An 18,858-nucleotide genomic window follows, 5' to 3' on the forward strand; every position below is an offset into this window, starting at 1 on the left:
TGCTAAATTTCTTGGCATTACTCTGGATTCCAAATTACAATAGCGCCCCCATATTGAAGAATTGGCGAACAGACTTAGTTCTGCAGCATACGCGTTTAAAAATATTAGACAATTAACTGACATAGATACGGCGCGATTTGTATACTTTAGTTACTTCCATAGTATTATGTCCTACGGTATATTGCTGTGGGGCAGCGCTGCCGAAATTAATACAATATTTGTGCTGCAGAAGAGGGCTATTCGTGCTATTTATAACCTAGATTCTAAGGAATCATTGAGAGCAAAATTCAAAGAAATTAACATCTTGACTGTTGCTTCTCAATATATTCTTGATAATGTAATGTATGTTCATAGGCACATAAGTGAATTTGCCAGAAACTGTCATAACCATAATGTTAACACCAGGAACAGACATAAGCTTATAATGCCTGCTACTCGGCTAAGTCGAGTTAACAAGTCTTTTGTGGGGCGATGTATATGCTTTTTCAACAGGATCCCAGAGAATGTTCAAAACAAAAGTATTACGTTATTCAAAAGAATTGTTAAAAAACGTTTGTGTGGTAAAGGTTACTATAACATAAATGACTTTCTTAATGATGCCACAGATTGGGAATGGAGCGACCGCCCTCAGGCTATTAAATAATAAGTTTAATTGTACAATGTTACTTTGTAAATGTTACTTTAATTGTAAAACATATTTTTGATGAAAAAAAAAAGCCCGCTGTGTTTGTTGCGCCCATTCTTCTCAGGCCTGAGGCATTTTGGAATGGGTGGTAGTTTTTTTTTGACTTTCAATAAGTGATTTCACATCCTATTTTGAATAAAAATATTTGAATTTGAATTTATCAATACGTTAGTATATTCTAAGTCAATCGTTTATATGATCAGTTCGTCGATTTTGAAAGAGTAAGCTACGTGCCAAAGTGGCTATGATTTTCTAGTATTTAATGAAATTATTAATAAAAAATGTTACAATAATCGGATTGCCACATAAAATTAATCTGCTGCGGCGTAGTAGCGGCAGCCATTTTATGTTTGTAATGTAAAGAGTTATTAGACGGGACTTAGTGGAATATGTTGGTGAAGCATCAAAAGTGAAGCTCGGCACAGTTTCGCGATACAATGGAGCCATTAATCAGATTAACATAATTAGTAACGATAATTGAGTAACGCCTCGTATTCACATGTTGTACCCATAATCACTCAAATGAGATCACTTCCTCTTTAGTACCTTCATAACATTATGTATTACTTAAACATCTTATGCATGTTTTCTCGCTTATGTGAACATATTAATTATATTTTCTACTGTTTCAAAATATTTGTTCGACAGCAATATCATGCCAGACAAGTAATAAAAAAACGTATGCGTCTCGGGACATCCGATAGAAGTGAAAACTTACACTTATCTAAGTTGAACTATTTAATATTCAAATTGTTAAACTTGAGATAAGCAAATCAACAGAGATATAATATAGAAAGTACCTACTCTGTACTCTATATTCATGATGCGTTTTTACTTAGAACAAATTGTTATTTTTGCACTACAAAGATACTTTTGTTTCATTTAATTATAGTTTAAATATATAACTTTGCACATTAGTTACCTGACTAAGTACAGCTCCCACCAAAAAAATCGTTTTAAAGTACCTGAAACAATTCAATATTATTATTTTTTATTTCCATTTATATAATTAATTATATTATATTCGTTTAATCTGAACATATGGTAGATTCAGTAAAAATAATTTACTGTGATAAAATATTTGTAGTAACGATTCAAAAGCATTTATTTTAAGCCTAGCTAATTGAATAAAGATAATTTGACTTTGAATCATCTCTCTTGTGATGGAGAAAAACATCGTAAGGAAACCACACAAGAAGCACAGGAAAGGAAGCCACTTCTGAGAAGAAATTAAAAACTCAAAAATGCTGGAACTTACGTAAATTAATCGTGGATATGTAAAAAAAAGCCCGCGAAATAATGGATCAAACTACTAGTTAATAATAAATTATTACCTTGCTGATATTAAAAGCTTTGACTTATCGAAGAATAAATAGAAAAATGTCGTTATGGCTGCACGTGGCGCCTGCTCTAATAACTAACCAACTGCACTATCATTAAATTCACAAAGTCTTTAATCCAAAAAGAAATCCACCAGAATCCCAAATCGAGGGTCTTTTGAACAACTTCAAAGTTAAATAAACCTCGCGTAAGATCGTGAACGCACAGTAAACAATTTAAATTACTCTTAATACCGTACAAGATAAAAATCATTTTCGTATAGCTAACGTTCAAATCCGAGAAACAAATGTTCAGCCGAGCAATTTAGACTGTATATCCGGGTACACGGGTTACATTTTAAGTTAACAAATATTTAAATTTATTCATTGAGCAATACGATCCGAAATGGACTTTAAAACTTGAGTGGTTAGGTGGGAATTGGAATGAGGCATACTCAGGGGTGCCACGCCGCGATTTTTCAACGCGTCTCTGAATGACGTCTGTATATTTTACTAGTTAAGTGACAGATGGCGAGGGCTGCAAACTATTTATTGTGCCATTACAGTTTGGTTGCCAAATGCCGCTTTCTGAGGACTTGGGGTTGACAGTTGAAAATTGCTCTCTTGCCGAATCTCCTGATTATTATACAATATAAATCGGTATCGTTGAATACGCGACGCGGCCCGGATTTATTTGTTTCGTATTGACGGATCATAAAGCGCTCGCAAAAGCAATTCGTTTTTATTGTCTGCGTATCGATAGATTTCAATACGATGATGATGTATGCGTAAAACATTTGTGACAGCCCTACTTTCAAATGCTACTCAGGTACTTGATAGCAGATATAGCTTTTTAGAATATATGTTAATTTGGGTACATCATTCTATGTATTTATATTTATACTGATATTAATATACATATATTTATATTAGTTTTAAAATTAAGCTAAAACGATGGCTGTTTCATAAAAATGACCCTATCCGTACTATAAATATGTGATGCGGTGGTAAAATTGTTAGTTAATTAAAAAATACTTTACCCTTACCGTATACAGGAACCGTGAAGAAGTAAAAGAAGATTATTATTTAAATTACAACCACAAGAAAACCCAAATTAATTAAATATTATTTAAACTGATTGGACCATAATATAATTAAGTTGACATCTAACGATAAACAGCCAATAAAACTAATTGCTCCAATTTTTATCGATAATTTATCACTTCATAAACGTATCCTTATGCGGGCATGGTGTCGAGATAAACCGCCCAAAATATGTTGACAGCACATAAAATATTACTTAATAGCCTATAAAATTTTACTATATAATTAACTGTGACATTAAATACTTGAGGTGGTCTTAATTTGGACACTTTAGAACTCATAATTCATTTAAAGTTATCACTTCATATCATAAAATGAATCGAGTGGAGGACTTTTAAACTTGGCCGTGTAGTGATGAGACACATCAACGTCTACTGTCGAATGGCTGAAGGCCATTTTGCTGTCTTTGTCTTGCTTAAATCTCAATACTAGTGGGAGACTTAGATAATTTATGTTTCCATAGAGCCTTATGCTGCTAGACAACCGATAAAAACAGGCCAGGTTTATTACTTTAATGTGCGTGACAAGCTACGTCTTACACTCGCGATTTCTATGTCACTTTATGTTCGTGTGCGTGCGCTCATCGACGATTGACAGGTTAACTGCCAATCGTTGATTTTTCCATGTTTTCACAGCTCTCACGTGGATCTATACGTATATAAATGATTTAAGTTGGGAGGCTAGATGTACACATACGATATGGGTACCTCCAAAAAAAGCGCGTTCACCATCCTTAATTCACCGTGATCCGTACGCTCGTTTGCCCTCCTTTTCCATAAAAAAAATAATGGGGGCCTTTTTTTGCTAACAACCTAGTGAGAAGACTGGGCTAGTGAGAGTCAACAACGGAACCACGCAATCGCAGTGCCGCTTAGAAGTTGTAGAGCCGCTTAGAATTTTTGGGTTTTTCAAGAATCCTGAGCAGCACTGTATTGTAATGGGCAAGGCACATCAATTACAATCAGCTTAACGTCCTGCTCCTCTCGTCCATTACTGTCATTAAAAAACCATAATGTCAATCGGTGTACGGCTATCAAAAGAGTCGTATGATCGTACGTTTACGCCGGTCTTATCACGAGTAAAAATACGTGACGAACCAATCATTTTAATTCAAAACACTTCATCTGAATGGGATGAAAAAACTTTCGGTGTAAAAAGGCATTGACACTGAAACAGCACCCTCAAAAGGAAATGAAAGAAAATATTGCGCCCCGTTCTATGCAGGAAAGGTAAGCAATTTCCACCCCCAATAAACTACAGCGAGAACAAACAACAAAACATCTACTAATGAGAATTTGTATATTTGAGGGTACTCCTACATTTATATTTGAAGATTGACAGAGCGAAACGGATTTTAAACACAGATAGAATATAGTGATGTAAGTATATTTTCGGTTTTGATTGGACTTCGATATTTCTAATTATGTTATATATAACATAGTAGATACATTGTGAGGCCTAAAGGCGGACGTTTTTCTGTACGAGTCCGATATCAGATCAAACTATATCTATATAATAGAGAATGTCGTGTCACATTGTTTGCCCGCGATGAAGTCCTAAACAACTGAACAGATTTTAATCAAGTTTTTGACACTGTGTGAAGTTTGATCCAACTTGAGAGATAGGATAGTTTTTATAGGATTTATAGGTTTATATAGGACGGGCAAACCCCGAGAAGGATAACATGCTGATCTGGATGCCTATAATAAAACCTGGTTGGACCTGGTACAGGACAGCGATAAATGGAGTAAGGCACGTGCGGCCTTTGTCCAGCAGTGGGTTCCGATACGCTGATAAAAAAAAATGGTGATGGCGGTTGAGATGACCGCAACAATTATCTAGTAAGTTTGAAATTTAAATAAAATGATCTCAACAGGGTGAATCATTCGTTGTTCACAAAGGACTATTATGCGCCCTTAAAATTTCTATTAACTAATAAATTTTACTTTTATGATATAGAATCATTATTTTGTGGGCTTGTTTTGTGATAATTAATTTTGAATTTTTGTAGTTATCATGCATTTTGTAGGTATGCTATAACACGGTGTGCCGGGTTGTCTCGTGCCCTCAAATATGTGCGAAGGTAACGATGGCTGGTCCATGCGTCATCTCGTGAAAGGCTGTCTGGTGTGTGGTGTCAGATTATTGTTAATAAATCATTGTATTTGTTGGATGCGACTACATGTTCACGAAGCATCTTTATATAATCAATGAATTCAAGCTCTAAATGTTGATGCATCCAAAATACGATCATTTATATTTATACAGTTTGTTCTTAATTTTTTTATATGAAATATTTGTTATTATTTAAACACGATTCATGTATTGGATGCAGCACAGCCATTGTTAAATACTCAATTTGATTGAAAAGAGTGCACGATGAGTTTCTTGTAGATATGTTCTTCTCACGAGCTGAAAATTTTCCGAACACAATATGGTAGAACATAATATGTGAGAAAAATTTAAAAGAAATATTGAGAGTGACAATTCAAAATCGCTTACTTTAAGCCTTATTGAATAATGTTTATTTGACTTTGAGATAATTATTTACATCTTGTATTAACCAGATTTTACAAGTAGCAGTTCTCCAAATACGACAAAGCTAATTAGCAACGTCGCCATCAATACTACGTCTTCAATACAGCGCACAAACGTCCGAGCTAATTGCTGACAGTTTCAGATTAGACAGCCTATCGCTGATAGAAGCTGAAGGCTCGCATCTGACAATCCGGACAATGACTGTAGTTAATTATTTCTGCGCCGTTTAAGGGTTAACAAAGCTGTAATGATCTGTTGCGGATAATTAGAGTCGCCCAAGTTTTTGTTGAGAAACATTATTATTTGGGAATTAGTATTGTAGTCAGCTCGCAAAGAGACTCATTTCCATGATGGGTTTTTCGTACTGAGCCTTTAAATGAGATTTCTGACTATCTGTACTGATATTATAAATGTGAAAGTTTGTATGTTTATTTCTCAATCACGTCAGAATGTCTCTATGAAATTTGGTAAAGAAAAAGAATATAGTCTGAAAAAACTCAATAGAATACATTTTCATACCGGAAATAGCTTATTCTGTGGGAAAAACTTAGATCATTAATTCGTCTTGATAGACTGTGACAGCTCTAACGGCGAAAAAATTGAGGTTGACTGTTAACCACCAATACAAAGTGACATATTCGCAAGCGTAAAACGTAGCTTGTCACGCACACTAAAGTAATAAACCTGGTCTGTTTTCATCGGTTTACTAGTATCAAGAGGCTCTATCTAGTTTCTAGACGTAAAAATTATGTATGAGAAAAAAAAATTCATTAAAAATGATTATATAAGTCTTTTTGTTTTTTTTTTTGACAGAGCAAACGTCACAGAGATATTTTAGGGGTCATATAGTAACGTAGGCTTCTTCTGAGTCCGGATAAATGGTAGGTTCCCCTGAGATAGATTCGTTCACACGATTTTTAGACACAACATTAAAAATTCTACACGAAAGAAGTTGCGGGAAAGAGCTAAGTGGTTATACATTATACAAATTCATATATATATATGACCAGAAAAATATGCTCAGTATATTCTTTTATGGAGGAGGAGGACAAACTATCGTACGCGACAGCTGATGTTAAGTGATCAAAGCGAATGTGGGTTTCTATATATTTATTTCAACAAACTATTTGACATATTTTTAAGTGATGTTCTCCACTTTCGGGATAAAGTATTAAAATTGTGGCTTTGTTCCTTTAAACGGAATAATTTTCCACACCACCATAGGACCGTATGAATTTCTACTTCTCGAAACAATAGACTGAATTTGTTTTAAGTCATAAATTACTAAAATAAACTAACAATAAACAAGCTTGCAAAAAAAAAATACTTGCCAGTTGCAGTTATATCAAAAGAGTCTAAGAAAACAAAATTAAAAAAATTCGAAAACAAAAACAGCCTTTGTTCATTCGAAAGCATAAAACCAACATGGCTATCTAGAGAGCATTTAATTTCATATCCTACAAAACAATAGAGCTGAGTTATGAAAACTGTTGACGAACGAGGTATTTCTTAATAACATTCAATAATTTCCACCGTTGTAAAGCGAAGACAAATGCTGGCCTGCCTGTATGTAGTCAAAGAGATGACCGCACAAAAGTAATATGATATTAAACTATGGAAATAATTCGTTCAATAATGTCAATATAGAAACAGAGTTATGGTTTGAAATATATATTTTTATTTTTATTAGGTAGTTGTTTGAAACATACAATTTTTATCATTTAAAACGATTCAGAAAGATGTTTATAAAGTAATTTGTTGAGAAAAATCTGAATCGTGTAAGAAACCTGATGAATCCTTGGCACTTTATGTTTATTTTTTTGGTTTGTCTTTTTAAGAAAAATAAAAGATTTTTAAGCTTTCAGTTAAGGCAAAACTGTGAAGGAAAAAAAGAACTAATTTCTGAGGATTTAATATAAATTGTATTTAAATTTCAAATAGTAAAAGGCCTTTTAATTCCTTTTTATTTGTGTAGGTCGGAAACAAAATAACATTATAATGCGGGAGAGTATAAGATAACGAAATAATAACACGGCGCATAATAAAAAGACTGATTAGTACCGGAAAGATCAGAGTTGTTTTTTTTTAAATTATAAGTAGTAATATAGCCTGTTAAAAAGATTCATCATTTAAGATACTTTCTCATAATACAAAAAATTATGTTTAAGAGTCATTTTTGAACATCATCTCTTAGTCTCAAAGTACACAAACATTAATTCGGAGACGACGACAGGAATGTTTGAATCACGACTCCCGTAGCCTATTCATACGGAATCAAAACAACTAATGTCCCTTTCTGGACTTTAATTAATCAACAAAACTATTAATGGCAACAATATATGGAAACGACAAGTAAATAATTATTTGGTGCTGGAGGTCGCTAGCAGAAAACAACTCATAACGCAGCATATGCAATATGGATTTTATTATTGTTGTTGATTATTCGATAGTTAGGCGTTGCGTAGAGACGTCGCTTCATTGTATGTCTACTATCGTATTTATCACGGGGAATGTTCTGCTGAGCATTTGACTTTGCTCAGATATACTTGAACATCATTCCTACCATCTGGATGTATGGCATTCCTTCACAGTGCAGCTTGCAAGGAAATTGCTTCTACAAACTTTGGAATAACTTCAAACATGTTAATCCAACTAAAAGACGGCCTATGCTCATAAGATTATATCTGTTATCAGTTCTCGCTCTTTTATAAATTAGTCTGTCCTCCACTTCAAAAAATGACACAATACAGTCGTCGCTCCTATCACCCTGAAGGAAAGGTAGATCTTAATTAGCTCTTTTTTGACATTCTTAGCGTCTATAGCAATGAGATTTTATTTGTATATGTCATATTGATGGCCGCAAAACTAAGTTTAATAAATTTTATTTAAAATTCGAATCGTAGATAACAGAATAAAGAAACAATCGAAAGATTTAATCAGTTGAGTTAAGGCGGCCGGCTCTAGGTCTCGCCTGGGTGTTACAAACACTATTGTGATACATATTATCTGGGTGTAATCTCATTGAACTTGTCTAATGAAATATGAATATGGGAGAGTTTTAAACTATTGCTCCACATCGATCGCACGTGATTTCCTCTTTTATTCTTGTTTTTCATCCATCCCGTCTGCATACAATAAAGCAGCTGAACATTCCTATAAAACAACAATATTTACGTACATGAAATCGAATACAAGAAGCACAAAAGAATTATGTTATTCCCAACAATCCCCGATTGTCTTAAAACGATCATTAATTCCGCGGAAGCCAAACTGTCCCCAAAAAGTCCTCATTGTTCTCCGTTATACTTTTTAAAAGATCATTACCCTTTTTATTCAAACAATCCTAACTTCTTAAGCCGCAATTTCCGCGGACGCCTTTTGTTTTGTCCTTAATTCGATTTTTGAATAATCTAAATGTTTAAGGACTTCGAAATCGAATTAAATCCAAACCATTGAAGTGTAACGATAGAGGGCAGAACTGTCGCCCTTCCGTGAATGAACAGCCAATCAGGCGAAGATATATTCACTACGCATACAGATTCCAAGAAATATAACTGCGGAGTCATTGCAACTTTTATATCAACCCAGTAAGAGTTATATTTGAATGAAACAGACGCAAGTGTACTTTGTAACTTAGAGTAAGTGCTTACACGAGACGCATTGTTCATGGAGATTAAGATCTTAAGTACCAACGGGATAGAAAGTAACAGAGATATTCATTGGTTTTAAATGTATTCCATAAAAATACTTTTTAATTTTCATTTGACCTTTGAATCATAATACAATGTTAGATATTATTCGCAATAAAATACGTTAATAGTTGGCTTCTACCTGGAATACAAAACAGTTATTGTATAACACAGCTTTTTCTTGATAAAAATGGATGTGGCGGCAGGAAGCACTTTCGACACTCGAGTTAAAAAATCTTCTGCAGTTCTCAATAATTAAAAAAATGTGTAATTTATTTATTTATTTAATAGGTACACACACCAGAATTTTCTTAAGTGCTAACAGAATACCCCCACCGGATGCTTTGACAAACAAGTCGATTCGCGGTCTCTACGAAATACGGTATACCTATTATCCACAGAATCACTATTAGAGAAAGAGCTATCTAGGTTTGTTTCGCATAAACAGATAATATCATAATTCTCAATTAGGATATCTTTGTACAAATCAAAACTATTGTAAATTTTTGATACGAAAAATATTTCACTCTGTGACACATTATAATTCAACTTTAATCTCTTTGGAACGACTGTAACGCAAGTTCCCCATATCAAAAGTGTCCTACTTGCAAAGAAGTTTTACTGCAAAAATGTAGTGCTTAGTAGGCACAGCAGGCACACTGGATAGTATAGTTATATAAATATATATACGGTTGTCTCGGGCTACCAATCCACAACAGTAATAGAGTGCTCCCGAATACATCGAATACCATCACGAACAAATATTGAAAACGAATTTAAGCTTACGCAGAGCATTGTTATTAAATCTGCATACAATCGCTGTCCGAAGGTTGTCTGAGTACCGAATAAAATATTGATGGACTTTCGGTCAGCGCTGCATTCAGAATTTGTCTAACTGCATCATGTATTGTAATAATGAAATAAAAACTGTTTTCATTTCTTTTTTAACTTTTTTTACACGATTTATGTATATCTTAAATATAATAGTGGAAATTGTGAATACTATATAGGTCTACAGAAAAGTCCGCGACGGCATATATTTATCTCTTAAGGATAAAATACTATATCCATTTTAATACTTTAAAAAATTGCCAATTATAAAGCGGTAATCCAAAAGCTTTTTAAACAAATACGATATTAATCCTAATCATTTTATTACTACATATTATAAAATCACTCCGAAATATCGTTTTGTTTCATTTTTAACTCCATAACTTTAATAACACATTTCCGACGGCTTTAGACTACATTATTCATTTTCTATTAACAGAACAGCATCAGTCGGGTCAGCTAGTTGATAATAAGACAAAGGTACTTTCGGGAAAATGCTTGAACACACTCTCGTCTAACGGGCCAGCAAAGCTGACATAAAGTTTCAACTCGACAAAATCCAAAAACTCTATCTAATATATTTTTATTCTTAGATGATTTATACGTCATAGAGCGTCATGCTTCTAGAAAACCGATGAAAACAGGCCAGGTTTATTACTTTAGTGTGTGTCACAAGCTACATCTTACACTCGCGATTTGTATGTCACTTGGTGTTAGTGTGCGTGCATTGCTCAAGATAAAGGCTCACTGTCAACTTCAAATTATTTTCGGATATTTTAGATCACTTATTCGTAGACTATCTACGTATAAGTGATCTAAAATTTTAGTGTTGATTAAGATTTATTTATTTTATTTGGTCCGAAATAAGTAAAGGCTGTTAGTATATGTTCAAAGCCAAACAGTACAGTAGTCGCACAGTTTTTTAGGTGTATAATAAAAAACCAACAAATTCTCCGGTTACAATATAAAATATTAATGACACAACTCTATAGCCAGTGTTGCGTCTAAAATTGCACCAGCTGCAATTCGTTAAAAATATTTGAAAATACAAGCGATTTTAAGCTTTATTGTGAAGGCTTAAATATTTATTGTGAAGTAATAGTGAAACTACAACAGTAATAATACGAAAACGTAAAGTTTATACTAAAATGGCAATACTGAATCATTAGTTCGTCTTTATAGACTATGACAGCTGTGAAAACGTCGAAAACTAACGCACACTAACACAAAGTGTCATACAAATCGCGAAATACAAATAGCTTGTCACGCACACTTAAGTAATACCCATATAGATACATATTCAAGAAAGGTAACTAAGAATAAAAAATATTTTATAATCAATAAATTATTTTATGAATAAATAACCTTTCCTTACATTATCATATTAATATACATAAAATTTAGGTAATAACCTAAGCTTTTCTCAAGTTTAACAATTTCAACTAAGATAGACACTTTTTTTATTTATTACTTCGTGTCTGTTTGTAGCTTTTCAATAATACTTATATAAACAAGATTATTTAAAGAGCTATATTATGATATACATGTTAACTAAAAATACAAAAATAGTAAATTTAGCTCACAAGCAATTACAGGATATAATATAATATAATGATAATCGCAGTCGACCGCTGTAGTACGAAGCGTTAATCTTTGGGCCGCTATCCCAGAGGACTTTCTATTACAAAGGGATGATTTATAGGAGGTCGCTCCGCGGTTGTTTTTAATGTGTTTTTGAACAGAAATATTACTTACCTACGCTTTGTACAGTGTGATGATAAAATGGGTCAATGTTTGCGAATTACTAAGAGAAGCTGAAAGTAAATACTTACCGGGTAAACAGCATAGCTTGCTACTCTTCAAAAACTAATGTTTAAATCTTATTCAGGATCTTTCTTACCTGGAAATTAAAATGACACTAATTAGTCAAATTTTTACGTTGTCGAACTGACGATCGTTTATCAACTGGTAACCCTCTGGGTATACCAAGAGCTGGCGATTAATTATGCTCTCCATGATTTGGAGAGCAAGGAGGTTATAGCAATAGGCCTGTAGTTTAGTTTTTCTGGATCAGATGGACAATGGCTGACTTCATCCTCGTTAAAATCGAGTCGTGTAAAGTTCATTATATCCTAATTTGTTGCAATGACACCGTGTGAGTAAAAAATAAAGGTTATGATGATCGGATGAGCACTTAAGATTTGATAGTGTAACAATCAAAATAAAGGCCTGTTACCGCGACTTGGAAAATTATAAATTTAAAATTTAAATTATACCAAAATGAAAGATACGGGACTCAAACCCGCGCTTCTAAGGTTCCGTCCGGGCGCTCTTACCATCTGACCCAACCATCCGCATCGACCGAAATTTTGGCATGTCTTGTTCAACTCTCAGGTTGTGGCTTCATCTACAGGATCTACTTTACAAAGTTAACTTTATCTGACGAAGGATTAAAATTCATGTAAAAAAAAAAATTTAACAAAAAAATAACAGACTTCAATAACACTATTCCAAAACAAAAGATATAATATGCACTAAAAAGTATAAAAATAATTGCGTATTTTTATACAATCTAATTTTAGTTACGATTAATGTAATTTTTGGAATCAGTGTCCTTCTGCCACGACCCGCTCTCGCCTCTCGCCTCCTCACGACTCAAGCACATCTCACCTATAACTATGTATGTAGTTACAAACCTATCTTGGATGATACCGACCCCAAAAATTACAATAATCGTAACTTGAATTAGATTGTATTAAAATACGCAATTATTTATATACTTTTTAGTGCATATTATATCTTTTGTTTTTTTAATAGTATTTTTGAAGTCGGTTATTTTTTTTGTTAATTTTATTTTTATTTTTTGATATTTAGTGAATTTGAAGTACACTAACTAACAACTTGTCTAAATATGTGTAGATATACAAAATTTTTCAATGCAGCAATGAACGTAAGCGCTTAATTGAAGAGTTCCGTTACTTTGTCATGGATTCCGTAGAACCTAACGTAGAACTCTCACCAAACTATCTTTGAAGTATATCCTTTCCAATAAAAAAAGAATAATGAAAATAGGTTGGCGCGATATTGAGTTATCCGTAAATTTATCATCCACTTTGCTATACATATGTAAGGCAAATTTAAGACTTGTATGTTTATTTTTATTTATTGTCAGATCTTATCTTTCAAATAAAAAAAGAATGATCAAATTCGGTTCACCCAGAACGAAAGTTTTGAGGTAACAAACATAAAAAAAAGAACATACCGACGAATTGAGAACCTCCTTCTTTTTTGAAGTCGGTTAAAAATTAAAATTCAGTATTAACTTAGCGCTTTAATCCTTTATTCTAATGTGCTATTGCCAAATATAACACTAAATCCAACTAAGTATATAGCTATATATAATACAAACAGTAATTTTAACGCGCAATTTGCTTACAAATTGTAAATCATTGAAGCTATACATAGTTAACTGGTGAAACACGAGCGGAAGTCCGGAAAGGACGATTCCGACCCTTTCAGACCTCTCATATTTTATTAAACTTCTTTTTTAAACGTACAAACTTTTATCGGGCTTCATCTAAATGTACCGCGTTGTAATTTTATTTTTGTAATTTGCTTCCGAAGCGCGAAATTTCTATAATTTCACTGAGTTCAAAGATTTCATTCGATTTAAATGGCTCATTGGTTATTGTCACTTTCGAGATAAAAGATAATTGCAATTAATTTACAATTTAAATAATAAAAGGTCAGATCGAGCGTTAGGGGACGCGTTATTTGCAATCGCAAGAAATATATTTATTGAAGTATGCGTTATTTTGCGGAAATCCATAATTATTAATTATCCAAATGTTGAGTTTTCTTGAGTGCCAATATTCGTCCTCAAACAATTCGACACGTGTTTCGCCTCTTCACGAGGCATCTAGACATTATTAATTATCTAAATGTATTAAGTTTTTTTTGAGTATTAACTCCGCCTATATTCGATTTCAAACAATTCGACACATGTTTCGCGTTTACACGAAGCATCCTCAGGAGATGTTTTCTAGCACGAGGCAGAGTAATTAGCAAAAAATATACTAAATTTCAGCCTCTTGCATTGCTTATTACAAATATTAACTTAAATTTTGAACTAACAGAGTCAGATATTAGGTAGGGATAGGAGATAGAGTTGTTAGATTGCTCGATAATTGATTTTTTTTTTTAGGAATAACAACAAACACCTTTAAAGGCCAGAGTATAGAAGATCTATAATAGAATACTGTTGTATTACAAGAGATCTCTTATCTCATGAGCGAAAAGTTCAGAGATTGGGATTATTCTAGAATTTTGAACGGGCTCGTATGGAGATGTATGGGTTATTACTATAATGATAGTGCATTATGATCACAAAAGGATTATGGATGTTTCACGTTAACATAAAAAATAAGTTTATAAAAATAAGTAAAATTTTAATAACAAATACAAAACGTATTCCTAAGTGTTTGTTACAAAGTAATGCAAACCTGTCAGCTGCTCTTTTTACCCAATGAACATTTTTGCAATTTAAAAAATAAAATACATTACGTCTTTGATAGTGATATATAAATATATACAATTTGGTGACATAATTTTAAAATCGTTATCAAGTAGGTACCTAGTTTGTTAAATGGTTCAATAAAATATACAAAATTGCAAATATTTCATTTTAACACACTTTTTATACAATTAATACAGAATTGTAAGAAGTGTATGCGACAGTGGTGGCTGTGTGAATCTCACTAAGTCTAGACTGCCAGACTTGACAGGTTACGAATCGAGCTAAATCTAACTCCGACGAACACTTGAGATTGAATTAATAACGAGATCAGCTCGACTCTTACAACTCTGTTTCATCTTCAAATGTTACGTAATAATAAACACAAACGATTTTGAAACGAAATACAATAAACCTCATCGAATGTACCTTACTAAAAGGCTGCCAACGCTCCTGTAATTCCTTTGGTCTTTCAAGAGGATGTATGTAGGATTAGGGAACCGAACGCTTGTTTGTCCTCCTCTTCCATAAAAAAAACCGAGCAAGTCATAACACGAGCTGACTTAGCCAAGAGGAGCGTTACGCGTGACGGCTCGGTCTCAATATTGCTCAGCACGTCTAAAGTTTTTTTTTATATAAAAATAAAATCTCGCTAAAAATGAAAACCAATTTTAAAATGTTCATCAGTTTGTTCTTTCTGGCTGATTCGATTTTGATCAGTAATTCATTTACAGATAGCATTATATGTTATAATTAATTCCCAACTTACAACAGTGAAGTTCCAAGCAAAAAATTATAATTCTCAATTTAATAAACTACGATTCAACCGTCGCATTGCTACGAAATCTATGTAAATACATGGCCGTCTATTTTTTATAAAATTACGAGACGATCAGTGGTAATTGATACGTCCTGCCCGTTACAATGCAGTCCCGCTCAGAATTCTTGAAAAACCCAAAAATTCTAAGCAACACTACAATTGCGCTCATCACCTTGAGACGTTAGATGTTTAGTCTCATTAACTCACGATTTTCACTAGTTATGGCACCCTTCACGAACCGCAATAATGCTCACGGCAGAAAAAGGCGCCGTTGTGGTACCTACCCATTATCTTGCCGGCATCCTGTGGTGGTAAATGCCGTAAGTCGCCTCTTACGTCACCCTTGGACCTGGGACTTCCCTATTCTATTTATACCCGGGGAAGTACAGGGCAAACTTACATTTTTCTTTGTTTTTACGAAGACAAATAAATTTATAGTTATGAAAGAGAAAATTCCGCAGATTATAATAATGTTGTAACCATAACTGCAGTCGGAAACTTCAGGTTCCAAATTTTCTTGGAGTAAGATATTTATAAAAAAAAAACGTGTTCGTTTGTGCTGCCAAAATAATAGCTATTTCTTAAATTGTATGAATGATTATACTGTGTGTGTTCCAACGAATCTCTACACCAATTTCGACTGGACTTCCACTGGCAGAATTCTCGTATTAAGTTTAAAGGTAAGTTAATCAGATTTGTGCACAATTTCATAGGTTTTAAAAGTTTTGCGCGTAAAAAGCTAAAATGCCATCAAAATCGGCCTGTCTCGAGGTTCAGAACCGAACAAACAGATAGACAAACATTTACCTAAGTCATTTGGTTTTTTATTACAGCTGTGTAAATATAATGCAATATTTAAAAAACTATTATTTTATTATTAGATATTACAAACAGAGCTCAATTATTACGTGAATTCTGTGTGTATTATTTCGAGCACGCGAGTAAATGTATGAAATTTCTACGGTACTTGAATCTGAGCCTTACTTACTTATAAACGCCAAAACTAACTAACAGACGAAAATGTAATTTAAATCGACATTCCAAATGTAAGCAGATCCATCAAGTTCACAATAGAACAAAGGGAACCTAGGAACGCTTGTACACGTTTGTGCTTCAGGTGTGAAACCTCAGCTACAATCTGAATAAACGATAAAGGTAAAGTAATAGGCGTAAGATTATTAGCGCTGCATTCATATTTTGCTATACTGAGTTACTGTACTTTCACTGAACAAGTCTTTCTTCACTAGGATTTAGTGGATAGGGCCTTAAAATTATTCAGAAAAAATTAAAGGGTGCTTTAACTAAAAGTTTAATATTTGAAATCAATGACGTTCAAAACATATAGACATATCACGTCGTTATGGAACAAGCCAAACATTGCCGCATTTATTACCGCATTGTTTCTTTGTCAATAAGCAGCAATGTAAAACATTTCTTCAGCTGAGGTTTGATTCGGATAGTGACATTTGGCACACGGCTATGAAGAAAGAAGTGCTTGCAGTGTCGTTAAGCACATTCCTGCCGTTCCGCTATCAGACTACAAATGATATGTCCTTAAATGTGTACAGAACGTAATTGTTTGAAACACTAATAATATATTTAACGCATCTCGAATATGGCTGGAACGATTTTATGCAGCTTACTACACGGATATGTGTCAAATATTATTTTTCTTCTCTTGAAGGTTCATCTATTTCACTGTTTTGATTTCACCTTTTTATATCAGCAGCAAACCACTTTAAGCCTGTATACATAGAGCGTCAAGATCTTGATCGCACCAACAACATTTTTTTTCTTTTCCATAAAGTAGCGAATAGCATGATAAACTATTACTCCGAGAGTAGAGTTCAATTAGCATAGTCGTTTCTTACTACATGTAAATTATTACTATTATTTAATATGGTTATCACTTACTTAATACGTAGTAAAGTTATTCTTACTTTAGTCTATTTATTAATATAAAAGTGTAAGTGGTGTAAGTTTCTCTCTTTTGCGATATTTTTGTTCAGAACTTTCCAGCGAACAAACTCAGATCACTTTTGTATAATTACTTCGGTTTTAACAAAGATATATCTATATCATACCTGCAAATTCGATCATATACAATACGCAACATAATGAAGCAATTGTTAATGAAAAAAGCTGCTACTGAATTTTTTTTATTGCTTTATAAAAGTTTAATAGCACTTAAATAAAAGCGCGTACAGCAGACATGACACAGCAAAATCTCAAATACCCTCACACTGAAGTGTCCTTCAAAACTGCCTTTAAAATTCATATTTACGAGCCCCTGCAAAGCCGAATAAAATTATAGGCCGCCTTGAATACATCTAATTCGTAATATATGTAAATGACTACGCCTCAAATTCACTCGTTTGTTCCATTCCGATTGCTTTCATTGTGAACTTTAAGTTATAACGAGTTTGTTTTGTGTACTGATTCTAAACATTGCTACGTTCAATAATTTCAACTAATGTGATTTGAATCACTTTATAGTATATTATTACTATATTATAAAGCTACCCAAATTTATAAGTTAATTTATATTTATATAAAAGAACAGAAAATAGACTATGAATAGTTTCAATTGGCGGAATGATAATCAATGATTATTAGAAAACAAAAACAATTTATGTCATATTATAATGAATAACCTATTTGTGAATTGTCTTATATATTTAAATAATTACAGGAATTATACAGAAAATATCAAACGCAAATTTATAGTTGCTAATAAATACATTCGAACGCTTGAGAAGAACTTCATTGCAAACTCCTAATCCTGGAGTATCAGCTATCAAGTTTGTTTCCAAAGTAAGCAACTTTGATGAGTTTGCAGTGGACGTTACTACCAATCTATAAAATAAGCATTAATTATACACCAATTCTATATCGCTGCAACTTATTTAGATGTTGGTTAAGAGTTAAAGTTTTACGTACTAAATTCATAATTTATATTTTTATATTTAATTATCCTAGTGACCCTGGTGGGTTGAAAGGTCATTAATTCCATTACACACATATCTATGATTTTTGTTTTGCATAATACATGGAGTATAAAAAATCAATAAACAATTTTTGACTCAATATCATTAAAACCACCATTGGTCGACAACCCTTACAACTGCTATACAGCATGTTCAAAATAAATCTTCAGTAAAGCAACCTCAATTAGGCGAAATCCACATAAAGAGCCAATATTGATTCAGTCTGGCCTCTTACATAATGATGCACAGTAGCGAGCCGGGCCCCCGGGGTACAATTACGATATAGGCAAATTTCCTCTAACGCTGACCGACGCTCATTTTGACGGAGCGGTCTATTGGAATTGCTATATCATTTAGATTTGCGCGCCGCAC

At 33.2% G+C, this 18,858-nt stretch overlaps 1 protein-coding gene across 4 annotated transcripts in view; it reads right to left on the bottom strand.

Annotated features, from left to right (window-relative positions):
• The window catches only part of LOC126970076 (latrophilin Cirl), a 335,802-nt gene that overhangs the window by 162,895 nt on the left and 154,049 nt on the right, over positions 1–18,858 (bottom strand). The window lies entirely within an intron of this gene.

This window comes from Leptidea sinapis, chromosome 20 (assembly GCF_905404315.1).
Source record: "Leptidea sinapis chromosome 20, ilLepSina1.1, whole genome shotgun sequence".
In the NCBI taxonomy this organism is placed as follows: domain Eukaryota; kingdom Metazoa; phylum Arthropoda; class Insecta; order Lepidoptera; family Pieridae; genus Leptidea; species Leptidea sinapis.